Source organism: Heptranchias perlo, chromosome 20 (genome assembly GCF_035084215.1).
Source record: "Heptranchias perlo isolate sHepPer1 chromosome 20, sHepPer1.hap1, whole genome shotgun sequence".
NCBI classification, from domain to species: domain Eukaryota; kingdom Metazoa; phylum Chordata; class Chondrichthyes; order Hexanchiformes; family Hexanchidae; genus Heptranchias; species Heptranchias perlo.
Window position 1 is genome coordinate 14,323,418 of NC_090344.1, and position 21,857 is coordinate 14,345,274.

General features: G+C 43.9%; 4 non-coding genes across 4 annotated transcripts; 3 read left to right on the forward strand and 1 right to left on the reverse strand.

The window, feature by feature from the left end:
* Positions 1–1,854: 1,854 nt before the first annotated feature.
* On the reverse strand, positions 1,855–1,946 carry trnar-ucu (transfer RNA arginine (anticodon UCU)). The gene is given in 2 exon segments: positions 1,855–1,890; positions 1,910–1,946. It is a non-coding gene; the product is annotated as a tRNA-Arg (tRNA).
* Positions 1,947–4,575: 2,629 nt separating this feature from the next.
* Positions 4,576–4,648, forward strand: trnar-acg (transfer RNA arginine (anticodon ACG)). Its single transcript has one exon. It is a non-coding gene; the product is annotated as a tRNA-Arg (tRNA).
* Positions 4,649–12,575: 7,927 nt separating this feature from the next.
* Positions 12,576–12,648, forward strand: trnav-cac (transfer RNA valine (anticodon CAC)). Its single transcript has one exon. It is a non-coding gene; the product is annotated as a tRNA-Val (tRNA).
* Positions 12,649–21,375: 8,727 nt separating this feature from the next.
* On the forward strand, positions 21,376–21,457 carry trnas-gcu (transfer RNA serine (anticodon GCU)). The gene has a single exon. It is a non-coding gene; the product is annotated as a tRNA-Ser (tRNA).
* The last annotated feature ends 400 nt before the right edge of the window (positions 21,458–21,857 follow it).

Genomic DNA, 21,857 nt, shown 5'->3' on the forward strand with positions numbered 1-21,857 from the left:
TGAAACTGGATCGGTCCCGTTCAGTAAAAGAGACCGGCAGGCGGCTCCCAGACAGGGCTCAGGCCGGGACCGGGCAGCGGCTGGATGAGAGAGCGGGGCTCCTGCGCTGTTGCTGCGACTGCTTCCGCCTCTGTGAGTCCCTGCGGCGGCCGGTACTGATTTCCCTCTTATGGATCCGGCTCCAACCTTTCGTTTTGATCCTCGTGGCGCAACGGCAGCGCGTTTGATTCCAAATCCCAAAGATGCGTGTTCGAATTACGTTGGGGTTGTTACATTTTCACCACGTTTCAGTGTCACTCTGTTTTAACGCGGGCCAGTCTTTCAGGGATGGTCCATTCACTGCATGTAAAATAATATTGATCATGGAATGAACACACCACAGAAGGAGGCCATTCGACCCATCAATTCCTAACCTGCCTTTTGTAAGAACAATCCCATTGGTCCCATTCCCTGTCCCTTTCCCCGTGGCCCTGCGTTTTCCCCTTTAAGTATTGATCAAATTCCTTTATGAAAGCCACGATTGAATCTGCTTCCATCACCTTTTCAGGCAGCGCATTCCAGATCATAACCATTCACTGCGTAAATAAAATTTTGCTCATGTCGTCTTTGGTTCTTTTGCAATCACCTCAAATCTGTGTCCTCTGGTTCTTGACACTTCCGCCAACGGGAACAGCTTCTCTTTATTAACTTTATCTGAACCCTTTATGATTTTGAACACTTCTATCAAATCTCCTCTGAACCTTCTCTGCTCTCAGGAGAACAACCCCAGCACGGCGTAAATGCGGTCAATCAGCTCCAATTTATTTATTTGGGCATTAAACAAAACGTGAAAGACTGGCAAGGCGTTGTCCGAACAGAAGTCACTGCCTGAAGATAATAAATCCAATCGCTGCGTGGGCGCTGGGTTCAAATGCTACCACTGATAGAATTTCTGGCAATGTTCATTTTGACCTGTTCGCAGAAAACCCGATTGTCGTGCGATGGAGCAGAGGATGTGAAAGAAGCTTAAAGTGGAAGTGCAGATATTAGTTTCAATACAGTGACTGGACACGTTCCCACAGGTGAGGGCCCCTCACCTTAAGATTCTTTCCAGCAGAGTGGGACAGGTGATCAGAGTGACCAGGCTCCAGCGGCGCAATCGGTCAGTGCGCGGTCCTGACATGACAGTACAGGATCGGGAAATACCGAGGTTGTTAATTCGAGTCTCACCGAGATCAAACAATCATTTTGCTTGTGAACATTTCGACCGGAGTTAAAGGTACAATTGGTGTGTTCCAAAATGCATCCATTCATTTGTATTGCCACGTGTTTCCTCCGGACTACGCTGTTGCAATAGCAGATGAGATGTTCAGTATTACTTGTTTGTCGGAGGGAGGCTGCGGTTTTGGTGATGCAAATTATGATTTTGATCCATCGACAAATCGTGCGATTTAACTGGAGCTTTAAATCAGCGCCTGAGACCGCTCAGCCAGGATACTTTCCATCCGACACTTCAGGAGCTAGTTTTACAGGAATAGAATTTCTACAAGCAAGAATTCTACCCCTCCAGCACCAATGCTCACACGGCAGCAGGATGCATGTGTCCAGTTAGAAACCTGTCTGAAGGAACATGCAGTCTGACAGAACCGGAAGTCCAGCAGATTGACTTTCGGTCTGAGATGATGTTGAGTCTCCTCCTTGAGAGTGCTTCTCCAATCCAGCTCAGAATGGATTGAGAATCATAAATTCTGGTTTGACTGGAGCCACTTGTGTAAGATGAAGTGCAGTGAGCAGTTTCCCGTCCTTGACGGACATTAATGATCCTGTTGCGGTTTTGCTGCAAAATATCACTTCCCAGCTCCCGAAACTAAAACCCAACTCTGGTGGGACTCGAACCCACAACCTTTGAATACCTCCTCCAATCATTCAGTAGAAGTCCAACACGCTATCCATTGCGCCACAGAGTCAGTTATGTAGTATGCGGGAGAGCGGGGATCTTGTGCTGTGGTTGAGGCGGTCAGGCTGCTCCTGTTTCCGCCTCTCACATTCCGAGAGCCGCGGCGGCAGTCTGCACGGATCACCCTCCAATGGATCCTGCTCCAGCCGCTTGTTGTGGGCCTGGTGCAAGAACAGTCGCGTCTGACTCCAAATCAGAAGGCTGCGTGTTTTGAACCAGTTTGAAATCACAGCATTTTCACTGTGGCTCAGGGTCCTGCCGATAGATTTTTGATCGGGACAGTGTTTCAGTGATGGGATGTTCAGTGTTTGTGCAACAATATCAAAATTAAGTTTGATACATAAATTAGCTTATTTTCTGTTACTTTCTGTTCACACCCTCTCCAGTTTTATGTAGAAACAGTTAACAATGTTTAAAGGATGTGGTGTGCAGTGTTTGTGGAATCAGTGTAATTAAATTGGATACTTTCATCAGTTCCTTCTCTAACCCAGACTCTTATCATTAGATTTGTAGCTTCACCCTGTTTAAAATAGGTTACTCAGTGATATAAATAAATCAGTTACAACCCCGAAACCTCAGTGGGTATATTTGTTCCAATGCTTTGTGATGGTCTCGATTTCCATTGAAATTTTCAATCAGCAAATCCAAACGGGTGTTTTGGGTTTGACAAACTAACTTTTTACTTGCCTGGTTCCTGGAAATGATCCAGTGGGGATTTGCTTACCCGTACAGATATAGAAATAAATACATTCCATCATTTCACAAATGACAGTTGTGTAAATAAATATACCGCGATATCCAACATGGAAAAGCAGCTCTTCATGTTCTTAAACAAATTTCCTCATTTTATTTTATTAATCCACTTACGTTTCAATGTAAAACATATATTCAGAGCATCTCTCTAAACTTAAAGAATGGTAAAACAATTGCAGGTTTTACAAACACATAACATGCGATCGTATAAGTAAGATTAAGGCTGACTTTGTGAAACTTGTATTCTTATTGTCTTTCTGATGGTGCGAAAAATATTTCTAGATGTCCGTCCCCAACATAACAGAGAAACTGAGATGAAAACCAAAAGGATTTTTCAAAAACTATTTGGAGCGATTTGATCGGTTCCCCTTCTCCTTTCTTTAATTGTTACCTTTTGATAATTGTTGATCTTGATCCGTTTGCTTCATTTTTTTCAGTCATTTATGGTGAATTTTCTATCCGTTAACGTTCTTAAATATTTGATTTGTTTGTTCCCTACCTCTTTACTTGTGATTTGTCGACCTTCAGGTAAAAGTCTGAAACAGAAATGTGTTTATATGCAGGCGTGACTCTGAAGTGTGAGACCGAGAGGTGATGCCGGATGTGTGACCGAGAGAACAACTGCTGGAGGCAGAACTGTCTCCTAACATACCCCGTGTGGCATTGCTCATGGTAGGTCGGATGACAATGTTTTATATTGACTGAACGGCTATGTACATAACGCAGAACGGATTTTACTGCTGCTTTAACTCCACAAACTTTAATCACCATAAATGACCAAAGTCTCAGATCAGTAAGAATTGAATTACTGTTGGTGAGGGGAGTTTGTACATTGGAAGGAGTTTATACAATTACAGCTCCAGGTAAAACCTGCAAACCTCCCTCGCCTGTAGGTGACGTCACCATGAGGTGTCCAGCTTTCTTTGCGCTTCTGGACTTCTGAAGTGTGATTGAACCTCACCAAAAGTTTCCTATAATTAGTGAGGAAGGAAGGTATCAGTGAAAATGTGAGATATAAACGTGGATATTTCACTGGGTACCATGGGAACCTGATACACTGCTCTTTCCAGTTATTTGTCCAGCAGGAAACAGAAATCATTCTCTTCAACTGTACTCGCCCGAAGGAAAAGGAAACAAACAAAACTGCTCAGTTCTTTGTTTTAGCTTCTTCTGTTGGTTTACGTTCACTCACCGAGAAAGTGACAGAGAGACTGAGAGACTGGATTGGCTTTTTCACTTTGTAATCGATTATACTTTGTACTTATTGTAAGAGACGGTTCCATCCCAATTGTCATGTGCCTGATATTCTCATTAATACTATGATGTGTTCAAAATGAGTTTCTGCTAATTTTACAAAAGCTGAACAGCGAAACTGCTCTGAAACGAGTTTCGCTTCGCAAATTTAATGGAGATGGGTTGCTGGTTGTAACTAAATTAGTTTGTAAAATCAGCCTCTGGAACAGTATCCTCGAAACGTGTTTCGGACACATTGTATGAGAGCTCCATCTGTACAATGAAGGAACACTTCCGCACTGCAGTTCTGGAATCCTTTCCTTGTTGACTCCGAAACTAATACAAATATTATTTTGTTAAAGATCATTTTGTTGTTGAACTCACAAATTGGGTAAATATCACATCGGAGGCTTAAGACAATAAAGGACCCGACGAAACACGCACTTTGAGCAGCGAAGCCACGGAGCCAAATCAAGCTGCAAATTCACCATCTCCTCTCACTGACACCTGTCAGATACTCGCCACTGTGTGTTGGATTTTGAGGCCGTTTGGTTCATTTCGATTGCGCTTGCACATTTCGCTGTTTTTATCTGTCAACCTGTCGGTTGATTCTGAATGAAAAGTGAAATAAAATACATCAACTCCCATCACATGGGCCAGTGGCGCAATGGATAACGCGTCTGACTACGGATCAGAAGATTGTAGGTTCGACTCCTACCTGGCTCGGGTTCATGCAATTTTATCTCTGACACTGGGGAACGAAGAATCAAATTTCGTAATAAGATATTGTTTATGGTGAAGCAGGAAAGAAAACATTCCATCTTGAAAGATTTAGGTTCAATTACAAAAAGAAACTGTGACCACAACGTTTTCCAACAAGCCGCCTTTTAGTTTGATGTCAGACACACGAACATTGCAGCACGACGTGGAGGCACCGCGCTGATGACCTTCAGGTGTATCCGGGCCGTTCAGACACTTCGTGTGACACAAGAGCTTTCCAATCCCCGCCAGCTCCTGGACGCCGAGACGTTCGTTGAAAGCAGCATTCACCGACAGGACCGCTATTCCGCTCCCTTTGCCGGTCTGCAGGAAATCCGATGCTGAAAATACAAAGTAGGACGGACAGTATCTGGAAAACAGTTAAACTTTCAGTGTTCAGACATTGGTGAGAACCATAAACAGGACTTTGGATACATTTAAATTGGGTGTGGAGTAGGAGTGCGCTGTTTTTTTTATAAACTGTGGGAGTGTAGATATGAGTGTGATGTTTATATATGAACTGTGGGTGAGTATATATGAGTGCGATGTTTATAAATGAACTATGAGTGTGTATATATGAGTGCGATGTTTATATATGAACTGTGGGTGTGTATATATTAGTGCGATGTGTATATATGAATTATGAGTGTGTATATATGAGTGCGATGTTTATAAATGAACTATGAGTGTGTATAAATGAGTGCGATGTTTATGTATGAACTGTGGGTGTGTATATATGAGTGCGATGTGTATAGATGAACTATGAGTTTGTATATATGAGTGCGATGTTTATGTATGAACTATGGGTGTGTTTTTATGAGTGCGATGAAGTGCGGAATGACCGGGAGGGGCAATTCCCCCTGGGTTTATATGTTCTTCCAACATAAGGACACAAAGATCAATTAACAGTGGGGTGGAAATAGCTCAGTTGGGAGGGCGTTTGACTAAAGATCTCGGGTTTCGGCAGTTTGAGTTATTTAGTTTCTGCTTCTTTGAATCCTAGAATGGTTACAGCACGGAAGGAGGCCATTCGGCCAATCGAGTTCATGCCGGAACTTTGCTAGAGCAATCCAGCTCGTCACACTCCCCCGCAGTTTACCCGTAGCCCTGCATTTTTTCCCTTCAAGTACTTATCCAATTCTCTTTTGAAAGCCACAATTGAATCTGCCTCCAGCACTCACTCAGGCAGTGAATTCCAGATCTTAACCACTCGCTGTGTAAAAGCGTTTTTCCTCATGTCGACTTTCATTCTTTTGCGATCACCATAAATCTTTGTCCTCTGGTTCTTGACCCTTCCGCCTATGGGAGCAGTTTCTCTCTCTCTACTCTGTCTGGACCCTTCATGATTTTAAATACATCGATGAAATCTCCTCTCAACATTCTCTGCTCCATGGACAACAACCCCAGCTTCTCCAGTCTATCCACGTTACTGAAGTCCTTCATCCCTGGAACAATTCTAATAAATCTTTTCTGCAGCCTCTCTAAGGCCTTCACACCCGTCGCAAAGTGCGGTGCCCAGAACTGGACACAATACTGCAGTTGTGGCCGAACCAGTGTTTTACAAAAGCTCATCGTAACTTCCTTGTTTTTGTTCTCTTTGCCTCAATTTGTAAAGCACAGGATCCCATATGCTTTTTAAAACCGTTTTCTCTATCTGCCCTGCCACCTTTAAAGATTTGTTCACACAAACCCCCAGATTTCTCGGTTCCTGCAGCTCCTTTAGAATTAAACGCTTTAGTTTAATTCGCCTCTCCTCGTTTTTCCAACTAAAATATATCGCTTCGCTTTTCTCCGCGTTAGATTTGATGTGCCATATGTTCGCCCATTCCACCAGCCTGTCTTTGTACTATCACTATCCTCTTCACTGTTCATTACACTTCCAAGCTTTGTGTCATCTGCAAATTTTGAAATTGTGCCCTGTACACCAAAGTCCAATTCATTAATATATATCTAGAAAAGCAGTGGTCCGAGTACCGACCCGTGGGGAACACGACTGTACACCTCCCTCCAGTCTGATAAACAACCGTTCACCACTGCTCTCTGTTTCCTGTCACTTAGCCAATTTCGTACTGCCACTGCCTCTTTAATTCCTTGGGCTTCAACTTTGATGACAAGCCTATTATGCAACACTTCATCAAACGCCTTTTGGTAGTCCAGATATACCATGTCAACCACATTGCTCTCTTCGAATCTCTCTTACCTCAACAAAAAACTCAATCAAGTTAGTTAAAAACGATTTGCCTTCAACAAATCCGTGCTGCTTTCCTTAATTAATCCACACTTGTCCAAGTGACGATTAACTTTGTCTCGGATTATCGTTTCTAAAAGTTCCCCCTTCACCGAGGTTAAACTGACTGGCCTATAGTTCCTGGGATGATCCATACACGCCTTTTTGAACAAGGGTATAATATTTGCAATTCTCCAGTCCTCTGGCACCACCCCCGTATCTAAGGATGATTGGAAGATTATGGCCAGGACCTCCACAATTTTCACCCCTAATTCCCTCAGAAAACTAGGATTCATACCATCCGTACCAGGTGACTGATCTACTTTAAACACAGCTGGAATTCCTAATAGCTCCTCTTTATTAATGTATATCCCATCTCGTATTTCAACTACTTCTTTTACTGTAACTTTGCAGCATATTCTTCCTTGGTAAAGACAAATGCAACGTACTCATTTATTACCACAGCCATGCCCTTTGCCTCCATGTGTAGCTCTCCTTTTTGGTCCCTAATCGGTCCCACCCCTCCTCTTCCTACCCGTTTATTGTTCATGTGCCAAAAGAAGACTTTTGGATTCCCTTTTATGTTAACCACCAGTCCATACTCATACTCTCTCCATGCCCCTTTTTTTCCATTTTCACTTCCCCTCTGAACTCTCTATATTCAGCCCGGTTCTCACTTGTATTATCAACCTGACATCTGTCCTACGCCTCTTTTTTCTGTTTCACCTTAATCTCTGTCTCTTTCGTCATCCAGGGAGCTCTGGCTTTATTTGCCCTACTTTTCCCCCTGGTGGGAATGTACCTCGACTGTACCTGAACCATCACTTCTTTAAAGGCCGCCCATTGTTCAGTTACAGTTTTCCATGTCAATCTTTGATTCTAATTTACCCTGGCCAGATGCGTTCTCAAACCATTGAAATTGGCCTTCCAGCAGGATTAAGCGAGAACCAGAGAGAGTGAAACTGCCTCACTGAGAAAATCGGGGTCAGTCAACTCGAGATTCTGGAGTCAGGATGAGCCAGCGGTTGAGGGCGCTGTATTCAGATCGCAGTTTCGCCTGGTGGTGTGGTTTTGAATCCTCAATCTTCACATTCAGTCCTTTGCTTGTACGATTTTTTTTCTTGTGCCTGAGGATGGAGGTGATTTTTCTGCCCAGTTGATTTGCTGCTTCCAGAAAACAAACCCGACATCCGTCCACGGCAGGTTTGTTTTTATTTGTTCTGAGAATGTGTCGTGCTTGGGGTCAGCAGAACACGGCCCGTGGAATCAATCCATTGTGTCTTTGACCAGTTGTTCCAATATCTTTGCCACGAGCCTCATCTGGCTAAATGGGAATCCAGATATGGCTAATTGCAATTGCGATTATTAAATCAAAATGAGTCATGGACACAGTCTTTAGACCTGTGATCTCAATACTCATATTCGCATGTGGACTTCAAACTTTTTGTGAGTTGTTGATAAAATGGTGAAAAGCAGAGTGTGCGAATGTTTTTGATCGTTGTGAGTGCTTTACTTCCTAGGTTACTGAATGGTGGGAGATGTTTGTAAGGAAATATACACATGTGAAGTACACCTCACTGTATATTGTGTGTGTGCAAGATGTTTTCGTTCATGTGACTTAAACAATGCCACCATGGCCACACCTGCGGCTAGTCAGCAATTTCTCTTGGACAACACTGACATAGAGGATGGCCGAGTGCACTGAGCATGGACATTGATTCTTCAGGACTGTCAGGGTGGGATTCGATTTTCGTCTCTAACAAACTTTCCATAGCAACGGAAAGATTGGCGGCGGCCGCTGCATAAACATCACAGTCAAACAAACGCACACTCTTTGTATATACTCACTTGAGGTTGTACAATAGTGGGGGACACTAGTTAATGTACTTTAACTGAGGCGGCACCAGTTGGGGTTGTATGATAGAGTGGAGCAGACGTTGCCCTTCTGTCTTACTGAGGCGGGGAATTTAACAAAGGCTGCACCAGATACCTTGCATCACAAGCACGGAACATTTTTAACCAAGTCCTAAAATTCCGTCTGTAAAATGAGAACGGGTGACAATTCAACACAGGGAAAACACAACAAACTCATTAAAGTTTATACTGTCACTTGGTAACCAAGGTGGAAAGCCAACAAAGTGGAACATTGTGCAGGGATGTCCTGCTCACAAAAGGCTGGACAAAGCCAATCCGGCAAATTACCACCCTATCAGTCTGCACTCTATCATCAGCAAAGTGATGGAAGTTTTCGTCGACAGTGCTATCAAACGGCACTTACTCACCAATAACCTGCTCATCGATGTTCCGTTTGGGTTTTGCCAGGACCACTCGGCTCCAGACATCATAACAGCCTGGGTCCAAACCTGGACAAAGAGCTAAATTCCGGAGGTGAGGTGAGGGTTACTGCCCTTGACATCAAGGCATCCTTTGACCGATGTGTCTTCAAGGAGCCCTAGAAAATTTGAAGTCAACGGGAATCAGGGGGAAAACTCTCCAGTGGCTGTAATCGTACCTGGCACCAAGGAAGAATGTAGTCGTTGTTGGAGGCAAATCGTCTCCGCCCCAGGACACCACTGCAGGAGTTCCTCGAGGCAGTGTCCTACGCCCAACCATCTTCAGCTGCTTTATAAATAGCCTTCCCTCCATCATAAGGTCAGAAATGGGGATGTTCGCTGATGATTGCACAGTGTACATTTCCATTCGCAATCCCTCAAATAATGAAGCAGTCCGTGCCCGTGTGCAGCAAAACCTGGACAACATTCAGCCTTGGGCTGATGAGTGACAAGTAACATTCAAGTGCCAGGCAATGACCAACTCTAACAAGAGAGAGTCTAACAACTCCCCTTGACATTCAACGGCATTACCATTGCCTAATTCCCCACCATCAACAGCCTGGGAGAGGCCACCATTGACCAGAAACGAACTGGACCAGCTGCATAAATACGGAGGCTACAAGAGGAGGTCAGAAGCTGGGTATTGTGCGGCGAGTGACTCATCTCCTGACTCCCCAAAGTCTTTCTACTATCGACAATGTACAAGTCAGGAGTGTGATGGAATACCCTTCACTTGCCTGGATGAGTGCAGCTCCAGCTTCAATCAAGAAGCTCGACACCATCCAGGACAAAGCAGCCCGCTTGATTGGCACCCCATCCACCACCCTAAACATTCACCCCCTCCACCACCAGCGCACCGTGGCTGCAGTGTGTACCATCTACAGGATGCACTGCAGCAATTCGCCAAGGCTTCATCGACAGCACCACCCAAGTCCGCGACCTCTATCACCTAGAAAGTCAAGGGCATATGGCACATAGGAACAACACCACCTGCATGTTCCCCTCCAAGTCACACACCATCCTGCCTAGGAAATATATCGCCGTACCTTCATTGTCGCTGGGTCAAAATCCTGGAACTCCCTTCCGAACAGCACTGTGGGAGAACCTTCACCACACGGACTTTAGCGGTTCAAGGAGCTGGATCACCACCACCGTCTCAAGCACAATTAGGGATGGCCAATAAATGCTGGCCTTGCCAGCGACGCTCAAATCTCATAGAATCGTAGAATGTTTACAGCACGGAAGGAGGCCATTCGGCTCCACGCAATCGTAATCCAGCTTGTCTCACTCTCCCGCCCTTTCCCTGGAGCCCTGCATTTTTTTCCTTTCAAGCACTTATCCAGTTGCCTTTGAATCTGCCTTCACCACCCCCTCGGGCAGTGCATTCCAGATCCTAACCATTCGCTATTTAAAAACGTTTTTCCTCATGTCACCTTTGGTTCTTTTGCCAATCACCTGAAATCTATGTCCTCTGGTTCTCGACCCTTCTACCATTGGGAACAGTTTCTCTCTATCTATTCTGTCTAGACCCATCATGATTTTGAATTCCTCTATCAAATCTCCCCGCAACCTTCTCTGTTCCAACGAGAACAACCCCAGCTTCTCCAGTCTGTCCAAGTAACTAAATTCCCTCATCCCTGCAATCATTCTAGTAAATCTCTCCTGCACCCTCTGTAAGGCCTTCACATCTTTCCTGAACTGCGGTGCACAGAACCGGACACAATACCATAGTTGTGGCCGAAACAGTGTTTTATAAAGGTTCATCATGACTTCCATACTTTTTTACTGGATGCCTCTATTTATGAAGTCCAGGATCCCGTATACCTTTTCAACCGCATTCTCAACCTGCTCTGAAGCCTTCAACGATTTGTGCACATAAACCACCAGATCTCTCTGGGCCTATACCCATTTTGGAGTTGCGCCCTTTAGTTTATATTGCCTCTCCTGATTCTTCCTACCGAAATGTATCATGTCGCATTTTTTGTGTTAAATTTCATCTGCCACTTCTCCGCCCATGCCACAGGCCAATATATAACCTCTTGAAGTCTGTCACCATCCTTCACACTGTTCACTACCCTTCCAAGTTTTGTGTCATCTGCAAATTTTGAAATTGTGCCCTGTACAAGCAAGTCCAAGTCATTAATATAAATCAAGAAAAGCAGTGGTCCCAGCATTGACTCCTGGAGAACACCATTGTACACCTCCCTCCAGTCCAAAAAACAACCAATCACCACTACTCTCTGCTTCCTGTCCCTTAGCCAATTCTGCATCCATGTTTCTACTGCCCCCTTTAATCCATGGACCTCAATCTTACTGATAAGCCTACCGTGCAGCAATTTATCAAACACCTTTTGAAAGTCCATATGCACCACATCAACTGCGTTGCCTTCATCTACCCTCTCTGTTAACTCAACAAAAAACTCTATCATGTTAGTTAAACACGATTTGCCTTCAACAAACCCATGCCGGCTTTCCCTAATCAATCCACAGTCGTCCAAGCGTCTGTTAATTCTGTCCCGGATTATCGTTTCTAAAAGTTTCCCCACCATTGAGGTTAAACTGACAGGCATATAGATGCTGGCTTTATCTTTACAACCTTTTTTGAACAAGGATGTAACGTTTGCAATTCTCCAGTCATCCAGCACCACCCCCGTATCTGTGGATGTTTGTAAGATTATGGTCAGTACCTCCTGCTATTTCCACCCTTCCTTCCCTCAGCAGCCGACGATGCATCCCATCCGGACCGGGTGACTTATCTACTTTAAGTATAGCTAGCCTTCCGAGTACCTCTTCTTTATCAACGTTTAGCCCATTCAGGATCTCAACTGTATTTACCTTCACCGAGACTCTGGCAGCATCTTCTTCCTTGGTAAAGACGTATACAATGTATTCATATAATATCTCTGCCATCCTCTCTGCCTCCATGAATAGCTCTCCTTTATGGTCCCTTATCAGAGTACGGCTCCTACTGCCCGTTTAATGTTTACATGCCAGTTTATGTTGGCCGCCAGTTTATTCTCACACTCTCTCTTTGCCCGTCATTTCCTTTTTCACTTCCCCTCTGAACTTTCCATATTCAGCCTGGTGAATGAATGAATGAAAAACATGCTGGATTTCCGTCAGTCTGAAACAGAAAGTTATTGGTTGATTAATGGCGATTTGAACAACTGTTCGTCTTTTTACTGAGTTTAATGAGTTTTGCGAAATTAATACAACAAACTATTTTGTAAAACTTAATCCCCTGAATGGGACCCGGCCCCGTCTCCCAGCACTGAGAACATTTGAAGACGGCAACTATCTTCCGAGCATTTCGTATAACCGTTTGCACAGCAGAGTTTCCGTAGTGTAGTGGTTATCACGTTCGCCTCACACGCGAAAAGTCCCCGGTTCGAAACCGGGCGGAAACATTTTCAAAACGTCATCCACTAAAAATCAATAAATATGAAAACACGCAAGATTTCACTCTGTCGTGAAATATGAATAAATTACAGAACCGGTATATTTTCCTTTCTCTGTCCAGTTTTACACACACTCAAACATTACACAGATACCGAAAATATCTCTCCCTCACTTCAGTTTCCTGCCCTGCCTGTGTAGAAATCTCCTCTCAAAGCTACTCATTGCGACTGGTTTTTGTTGATTTGTGAGAGATTTTTAAAGGACCCTGAAGAGCTGCCTCGGTTCATAACGATAGTTCTAAACAGCATGGCAACCGCGGCAACAAACACATCCGTTTTTCGAAGTTCGATGTTCCCCAGCTCCCGGATTGAGTGAGGCCACGACAGCAACGACATTCAGGCCGCCTGTCCGGCCCCGCTCCCTCCAATCACAGGTTGCTGGCGGAAGGCCGCAAATACCGCCTCAGACAGCGCAATACTGCCGATCCCTGGGAAACAATATACCACCGAAGCTTTGACAACACATCGCAGGCATCATTTGTCCCGCAAACATAGATACTTGCCAGCTGTTTCAAAGTTTATTGCCTGAACAAGGATTTGATTTCTGCACACTCAAATCACGAGCCGCTTATCGAAATCTCAGAGTCCACCGACTGAGCTACCCAGGCTCAATAAACGAAAAAGATCCATTGTACAAATTTATGTTAGGACTCTGAATTATCCTTCGTGAACGTCGAACTGAGTTGAAGATCCCTTTTATAAAATTCTCAGTAACGTGTTGAGGAGAATCCTTGTTTCTGTTGAACATGATGTAAGAAACATGGACAGTGAACTCTTGAGTTTACAATTCTTCTTGTTTGTGCCAAATGTCTTCTCATTCGTTAGCACCAATTAAAATAACCCTTTATCCAGTGGCTCAAAAGCTAAACTTGCCCCACACGGGAGTTGGAAAAGGCCTCTCGACCTTTCATGTATTAACATCTGTAAGCTGAATAATTTCATCCGTTACACAGTGACACCAGGCAGCAGATTTCCCTTCCAAATTTTCCCCACACGAAACTTCCAACCGATGAATATCCGCTGAACGAAAAGAAGAATTGTGTGTTTGGTTCTTCAGATTTAAAGATTTCGTACCGGCGCCTTTGCCATATCAGCTGACGCTAATCGCCCCCTCTCCCCCTGTAAACAAGTAAACTCGCACCTACTGTTGTAAGACGGTAGACCAGAGGAACTCAAGTGCCGACATGGGAACACTAAGAAGTTGATGCTTTATGGAACATACCAGTTGTACCTTGAACTCCGGTCAAAATGTTCGGAGTAAAATGTTCGACTGTTCTCGGTGAGGCTGAAACTCACAACCTGGGCATTTCTGAAGCTGATAAAAGTGCCGCACGCTGACCGCTTGCGCTTCAAGAGCTTTGTGATCTTTCTCCGATTTCTCCAAGAAGCCTCCAATCAAGATGTGCTTCGATAAATATCCGCAGTGAACTTTAAAAGCTGTGGAATCTGAAACAAAACCCCAGAAGATTAGAACTTTTAATTATATTTTTATTAACTTAGGGACAACTTTTGATGGTACTTTAAGGAGGATTTGGGGAAAGTGTGAGACGAAACTGGGAAACTCTCCCTGGGCTGTCGGTGACTGAAGAGATGGGAGTTATTTCATTTGAAAACCGAGGCTCGGAACTTTCTGATGGAGAAGTGTGACAGAAGATTGTGGTTAGTGACAGTTGCCGGGAAATCTGGAGGAGACGGAGAAAAGTCAAAGTCACTGCTGTGACAGCTCAAGTGCTCTGCTTGTCTGTAATATTTAAAAAGTAATGTACAATACGGGGCAAACCGATTTGGTATCAGTTATCAAAAATACTAAAAGATACGGGGTCAAACGCGGATTTGTGAAGAGGGAACGGATTGAACCGCCAGACCGAAATCATTCCACGTGAATCTGAAGTGTCTTGGTGAAAACGGCAGTGCGAACTGTTACATTCGTGTCATGACTTGAAAGACCCTCCAATTACCGACAGTATCTTTGAACGAGTTGTGTCAGCAAAACCGTGATTAAAGCCGCTTTGCATTCGTCAAACGTGTAGGTGAGGATATTGGGATTGATAAAGGTCGATTTTAATTATTTGAAATATCACTATACGTCATGACCCGAAAATCGACTGTAAAATCGAGTTTTTCCTGCAAGTCGTGAATTGAAGGGAAAGGCGCACCAATCAGATCAGGGAAACGAAGAGCTGAATACGTGAATGAAACTTGCACGACTGAAAATCCCTGTTTGTCGGAAGAAATAGTCCCCAGTGGTGGAGAGGATTGGTATTTCGAGCAGTTATTCACCAGCCTCAATTTCAGTAATTTCCCGTTTCCTGACAATGAGATGAGTCGAAATGAGCAGGTCCAACGAGCCGGTCTGTAACACAGACCAATGATTCAGTGCAGCTCGTCACCCAGTCACTGGGCTCCATTATAGCCGCTCCTGTCAGCAACACACAAAGAGAAATTGTAAATCTGAAACAGAAAGAGATAATGTACAAAACTTTATATCTACCACCAGGTTTTCCCTCTTTTCGGCTATTTAAACAATCTGTTTCACAGTTTGTCAAACCCGAAACAGCCTCTGGGATTTGCTGATTGTAATTTCAATGGAAATTGGGACTGTCACTAAGCATCGGAACAAATATACCCGCTGAGGTTTCGGGGTTGTTACTGGTTTATTGATATCAGTGAGTCACCGATTTTAAACTAGCTGAGGGTCGAAACCTGAGGTAAGAGCCTGGGATAGACAAGAGATTCTTCAATTTATCAAGTTAAATTACACTGATTCCTCCAACACTGTACATCACATCCCTTAAACATTGTTACCTGTTACTATATAAAACTGGTGAGAGTGGAAATGGGAAATAACGGAAAAAACCTTCATTGTATCAAACTTATTATTATTATTATACAAACAATGTACAGCCTATCCCATAAAAAAGACTCAATGTAAAACCAGTCGCCAGTCCCAGAGCCGCTGTGCCCGTGATGTGATTTGCATCCGATTCTGACTGACTTAGTATCAGACGCGCTCCCGTCAACGGTAAACGGATGGGGCCGGATTCATAAGAGAAAAATGAGGACCGACCTCCGCACAACCTGTCCTCATAATTTAACCATTTTAGCCCCGGTATCATTCTGGTGAATCTGCGCTGCACCCTCTGCAAGGCCAATATTTCCTTCCTGAGAGGTGGTGCCCAGAACTGAATGCAATACTTTAAATGGGGTCTCAGCAAGGATTTATATCTTTAACATACTTCCCCCACTTTGAATGCCAGCTTCCTTGAGATAAAGGCCAACATGCCATGAGACATTCAGATTAATTTTTCACCCATTCCACTGGATTTTAGCGATTTCTGTACTTGGACCCCAAAATCTCTCTGCTCCTCCAAAGTTCCTAGCTTCTCACCATTTAGAAAATACTCTGATCTATCTTGCTTCAGTCCAACGTAGATGAACTCACACTTTTCCATATTGAAATTTTGAACAGACTGGGGCTCTTCTGTATAGTAAAGAGAAGGCTGAGGGGTGACCTGATATAGGACTTTAAGATTATCCAAGGGTTTGATAGGTTAGACGTAGATAACGTGTTTGCATTTGTGGAGGTGGGGACTCCAAATCATTGAGGCAATGAATATAAGGTAGTCACTATTTAATTCAACATGGCATTCAAGAGGAACACATTTACCCAGAGAGAAGTTAGAATGTGCAATTCGCTCCCACAAGGAGTAGTTTAGGCGAACAGCATGGATTCGTTTACAGCGAAGCTAGAAAAAGAAATGGAGGAGAAAGGAATCTAAGGGTTTGCTCATAGGGTTAGATTAAATGGGGATGGCGGAGGCTTGTTTGCAGCATAAACACCGGCATAGTCTAGTTGGGCCGAATTGCCTGTTTCCGTGATGTACATTCTTTGTAATTCTATGTAACTCCATCTGCCACAGTTTTGCCAACTCAGTTAATTTATCAATTTCCCTTTGTAACTTTATGCTTCCATCTACACGACTCACTGAGACACCTAACTTGGTGTCAGCGACAAACGTGGATAGACGGCCCTCTATTCCATTGTCAACGTCATTTATATACTGGGTGTCTGTCTCCCACCTTCTCACCAACTCCGAATCCATTTCAATAGGTTGCCTTAAATTCTACGCACTCTCATTGTCGTTAACAGTCTCTTATATGGTACCTTATCCAATGCCTTTGGAAGTCAATATCATATAACACCCATAGATACTCTATTATCTACCACGTTAGTTACACCTTCATAAAGTTCAACGAGTTTTGTTAGACTTGACTTACCCTTCACAAATCTATGCTGGCTCTCTCTGTTCAATCCATAATTATCCAAGTGCTCAGTCATTCTTTCCCTAAGAACGGAAACTAGTAACTTCCCCACAACAGACGTCAGACTAATGGGTCTATAATTTGCAACATCATCTCTGCTACTCAGCCTAAATAATGGAGCGACATTGACAATGTTTCAATCAAAGGAACAATTCCTGAATCAAGAGTGTTTGAATGATCGTGACTAAAGCATGTTCAATTTCCTCACCTATTCCTCTCAGTCCCCTGGGATGGTAACCATCAGGTCCTGGAGATTTATCTATCTTTAATCTAATTATTTTCTCCATTGCCATTATTTTACTTATATTGAATCCCCTTGAATTATTAACAGTTTTCCTCGTGTCTCTGGTATGTTAGCCTCGTCCTTTTCTGTGAAGACCGATGCAAAGTAAATATTTAGCAATTCTGCCATTTCCTGATATTCAATTACAATATCACCTCCATCTGACTTTAACGGGCTCACATTACTCTTAGTCACTCTTCTTTTTCTTAATATATTGGTCAAAACCTTGATTGTTGTCCTCATTTTCCCTCACAGGTTTTTCTCCTTTTCCCTGTTTGTACCTCTTCTGTTTGTTTTAGTTTCAACACCGCAATAAACAATACTTTGCTGTAAAGTTCGGCTCAATAGTTCTTTACTGTCAGAGAGAGAATTGTCTGATCCCCTAATTTATTTAATGTAACAAGCACAAGCACACATAATCATCCGTGTATCAAAGCACTGATGGATACACAAAGATAAACACAGCGAGAAATGCAGGCAGTATCGGGATGCACAGGTAAACGGACAAGCGAAATGGACAAAGATAAAACGGTCTGAACCCCAAACAGACAGTAACGAGTCGCTGATAGATATTAGCGAGAGGAGGTGGGGGCACACCGTAATCAATTGGCGCTGTGGCTTAGTTGGTTAAAACATCAGGTCTAGTAAACTAGGAGATCCTGGGTTGAACTCCCGGCAGTGCCTTGTGCAACTTATTATTTTCACCTAATTTGTGCAATTTAGCGACATAATAACACTCTGGAATTTGAATTTGTTCAGGTTTCAGGCGGAAACAGATATCAAGATGACTGCTCAAAAACGCCCTTTCATTATTCAGACAGACCTCTCATAGAATGTGTCTGTAACATGTTCATTTAAGGACACATTCTTGTTTCTGGGCGGTTGGGGTTGGTGTATAATTCACGATTTGAAGTTTAAACCCGGAAGTAGTCCGAATTTGGACCTGGACTTGTGATCTTGACCTGCGGTGCAAACATTTGCAAACAGGAAAATGAAAGTCCCCAAATCACACCACCTGAATCCCCAGGCCGGATGAAATATATCCCAGGATGTTAATAGAAGCAAGGAAGGAAATAGCGGAGGCTCCGACCATAATTTTCCAATCCTCCCTGGTAACAGTTTCGATACCGGAGGATTGGAGGACCGCTAAAGATGTGCCGTTGTTTAAAAAGGGAGAAAGGCGTCGATCTAGTAATAACTGGCCAGTCAGCCTAACCTCGGTCAGGCTGAAGGTATTCCATTAAATCTACACTGTACTTCCTCCACAGCCAATAATGGGAGGAGGGGACTGTTGACTGACAAGCCTCAGCTTCATCAGGAGAACGAGACTGACCCACGCTCTCTCTTATTGCTGGGATGTGCTGCTTTTGAAAAAAAGGTGAATGTCTCCATACCTTTAAACTAGCTGTCTCACTACACATGTATTTAAAGTGTATCGTAGGGCGGTGTGTGAGTGTCTCCATACCTTTAAACTAGCTGTCTCACTACACATGTATTTAAAGTGTATCGTAGGACGGTGTGTGAGTGTCTCTATACCTTTAAACTCCCTGTCTCTCTGCACAGGCATTGAAAGTGTATTGTAGGACGGTGTGTGTTTCTTTATACCTTTAAACACTCTGTTCCACTGCACAGCATTGACAGTGTATTGTAGGACGGTGTGAGTGTCTTTGTACCTTCAAACTCTGTTCCACTGCACAGCATTGAAAGTGTATTGTAGGATGGTGTGAATGGGATGAGGGTCTGTGGAGCGAAGTGCAGCCGTTTGGGAGCAGCGCCCATTAGCGGGGTGAGAATTGCACGCTTGATTTCCTCGCTCCCTTCTTTCTTTCTCTTTCTTTCATCGCCTTCTATCCCATCCTTTCTTTCACTCTCTTTTCATTTCTCTTATTTTATTCTTTTTCTTTCTGCCTCCAGCACCTTTGTCTGTATCCTGTCTTTGTTCTCTCATGTGTCTCTGCTGAAAGATCCAAAATTCCGACCCGCCGCTTCTTCCAGCTTTTTTTCCTTCCACAATCATGGTCCATTTCATTGACACTTTACTGCGGCCTTGCCTACTCTAACACTCACTTTCACATTCTTAGACCTTTAAGTTTGCACTGCATCGACCGCTGTTTCTCGGGGGCATATGTCCCGTTCGCATCAATGTTCATTTGTGCCTTGAAACCAGTCGATACATTTCGATCTGCTCCAGAGACAAGCTCAAAGAAAGCAGGGCTGGCATTCGGAAGTACAGCGCATATTTTCCGTGAAATTTCCATGGGGTATCTTGTGACACGGGTTTTGTTTTCATGATCGTTGGCGCTTTTCCCCGAGGAGTTGATGTGCGGGAGAGACGGGCGGCGCGACAGAGCTGCGAATGACGGCTGAAAGGTGCACTTTTGGCAATCTGGGCGGTGCAGGAAGGTCGGAAATGTTCCGCTTGATCTTAATAGGTCTGTGTAAATGTCCGATTGAAAAGGAATGAGGAGAAATGAAAAGAGCGGGAATGGTGAAAAGGTGTCGATTACAGGAGATTGACCGTGAGCGAAAGGTCCTTTGAATGTCCGGCGCGGAGGGGATTTTGTTCGGAAACGACAGACTTTAAAGCGCGTGAGGAAAGTAAAGTGGGAGCTTTGTCCTTGGGTCAAATTGGGTGTTTTCAGGAAAACAGCCATTGTGAAAGCACAAAAATGAAAACAGAAAATGCTGAAAACGCTGAGCAGGTCAGGCAGCACCTGTGGAGAAAGAACCAGAGGGAACGTTTCAGCTCTATGACCTGAATCATCAGAACTGAAGGATTTGCCATGTGCGTGAGTAACTTCGCTGTCGAAGATGCTGATTTCCATCTCTGAATTATGTGGGCTCGAATCTTACTGCTGCCAGAATTTGTAGAGTTTTTCATTTTGGCCGCCTCACCAAAAACCCTTCTTTAATAAAAAGTGATTTTCCGCATTGCTGGTTTACACCTGTTTGCACAATTCACCAAAGTCTGGGTTGCCACCCAACTGTTTCTTGGACGGAGGTGTTGGGACTGCAAGGGGTGATCTCGGCGAGTATCAATCAATGTGCACAATGGCGCCCTGGTGAACCGAGTACCTTTTATAGTCAGTATAATATAAAAGATATGCACCATAATTATGAATTTCTTCTTTGCATCACACTAGGATTTATTATCAGGGAATGTACATGAGCAGGTCGATTTACGTCACGCTCCGGTCGCTTTGCATCGCCTCTGACAAATAGAATAGAATCATAGAAAGGTCACAGCACGAAAAGAGGCCATTTGGCAGATCGAGTCCGTGCCGTCTCTCTGCAAGTGCAATCCAGATAGACCCACTCCCCCACCCTTTCCCTGCAGCCCTGTATTTTCTTTCGTTTCAAATACTTATCCAGTTCTTTATTGAAGACCATGATTGAATCTGCCTCCATCACCCCCTCGGGCGGTACATTCCAGATCCTAAACACTCGCTGTGTAGAAAAGTTTTTCCTCATGTCAACTTTGGTTCTTTTGCCAAACACCTTAAATCGATGTTCTCTGCTCCTTGAACCTTCCGCCAATAGGAACAGTTTCTCTCGATCAACTCTGTCTGGATCCTTCATGATTTTGAATACTTCTATCAAATCTCCTCGTAACCGTCTCTGTTCCAAGCAGAACAATCCCAGCTTCTCCAATCTATCCATGAAATTATGCCCCTCATCCCTGGAATCATTATAGTAAATCTCTTCTGTGGGGATTCGTTATTAACATCGCCGAATCCCCCACCATCAACAGACTGGTGGTCACCATTAACCAGGAATTTAACTGGACCAGCTACATAAATATTGTGGCGACAAGAGCAGGTCAGAGGCTGGATATTCTGCGCCAAGTGACTCACCTTCTAACTCCCGAAAGCCGTTCAACCATCGACAAGGCGCAAGTTGAGTGAGTTGGAATACTCATGTGATGGCCATCGACCTGAAACATTAACTCTGTTTCTATGTCTAAAGATTCTGCCTGACCTGCTGAGGAGATGCACGTTTGCAGTTTCAGGTTGGCAACATAGCCAGTATTTTCATTTTGAATAAAGGTGCTTTCGCCTATTTCCATATGCGACGAGGTGGCCGAGAGGTTAAGGCGATGGACTGCTAATCCATTGTGCTGTGCACGCGTGGGTTCGAATCCCATCCTCGTCGTTATGATGTTTAAGTTTTGTTTCTCTCATTCAGTCCACCCAGAAGGTCTGGTTGAAGTCCCATCCTTCTCGAAACGGCAGACGGTGGGTTTTGCATTGTTTGCTGATATCAGCAACAGTTCCTTCCAGGATGGTGTTGAGATTGTAAGGTCGCGAAGTATCAGATTGTACATTGGTGTCATTGTAAAAAGAGTAAATCTTATGGTCAACGTAAGAGAAACTTATGCACCATAATTATGATTTATGTCCGGATCATTCCGTGTCTGTGTCTGTTTAAAAGGGGTGTGCTTAAATCCCGGATCATTCTGTGTGCGTTTTACCCGATTTTCTTGATACCCTTTTTCCTTCTGAACTGAAATGACGATCCTCTCTCGAGAAGAAGGTTCACCGCCTGCTTCGGG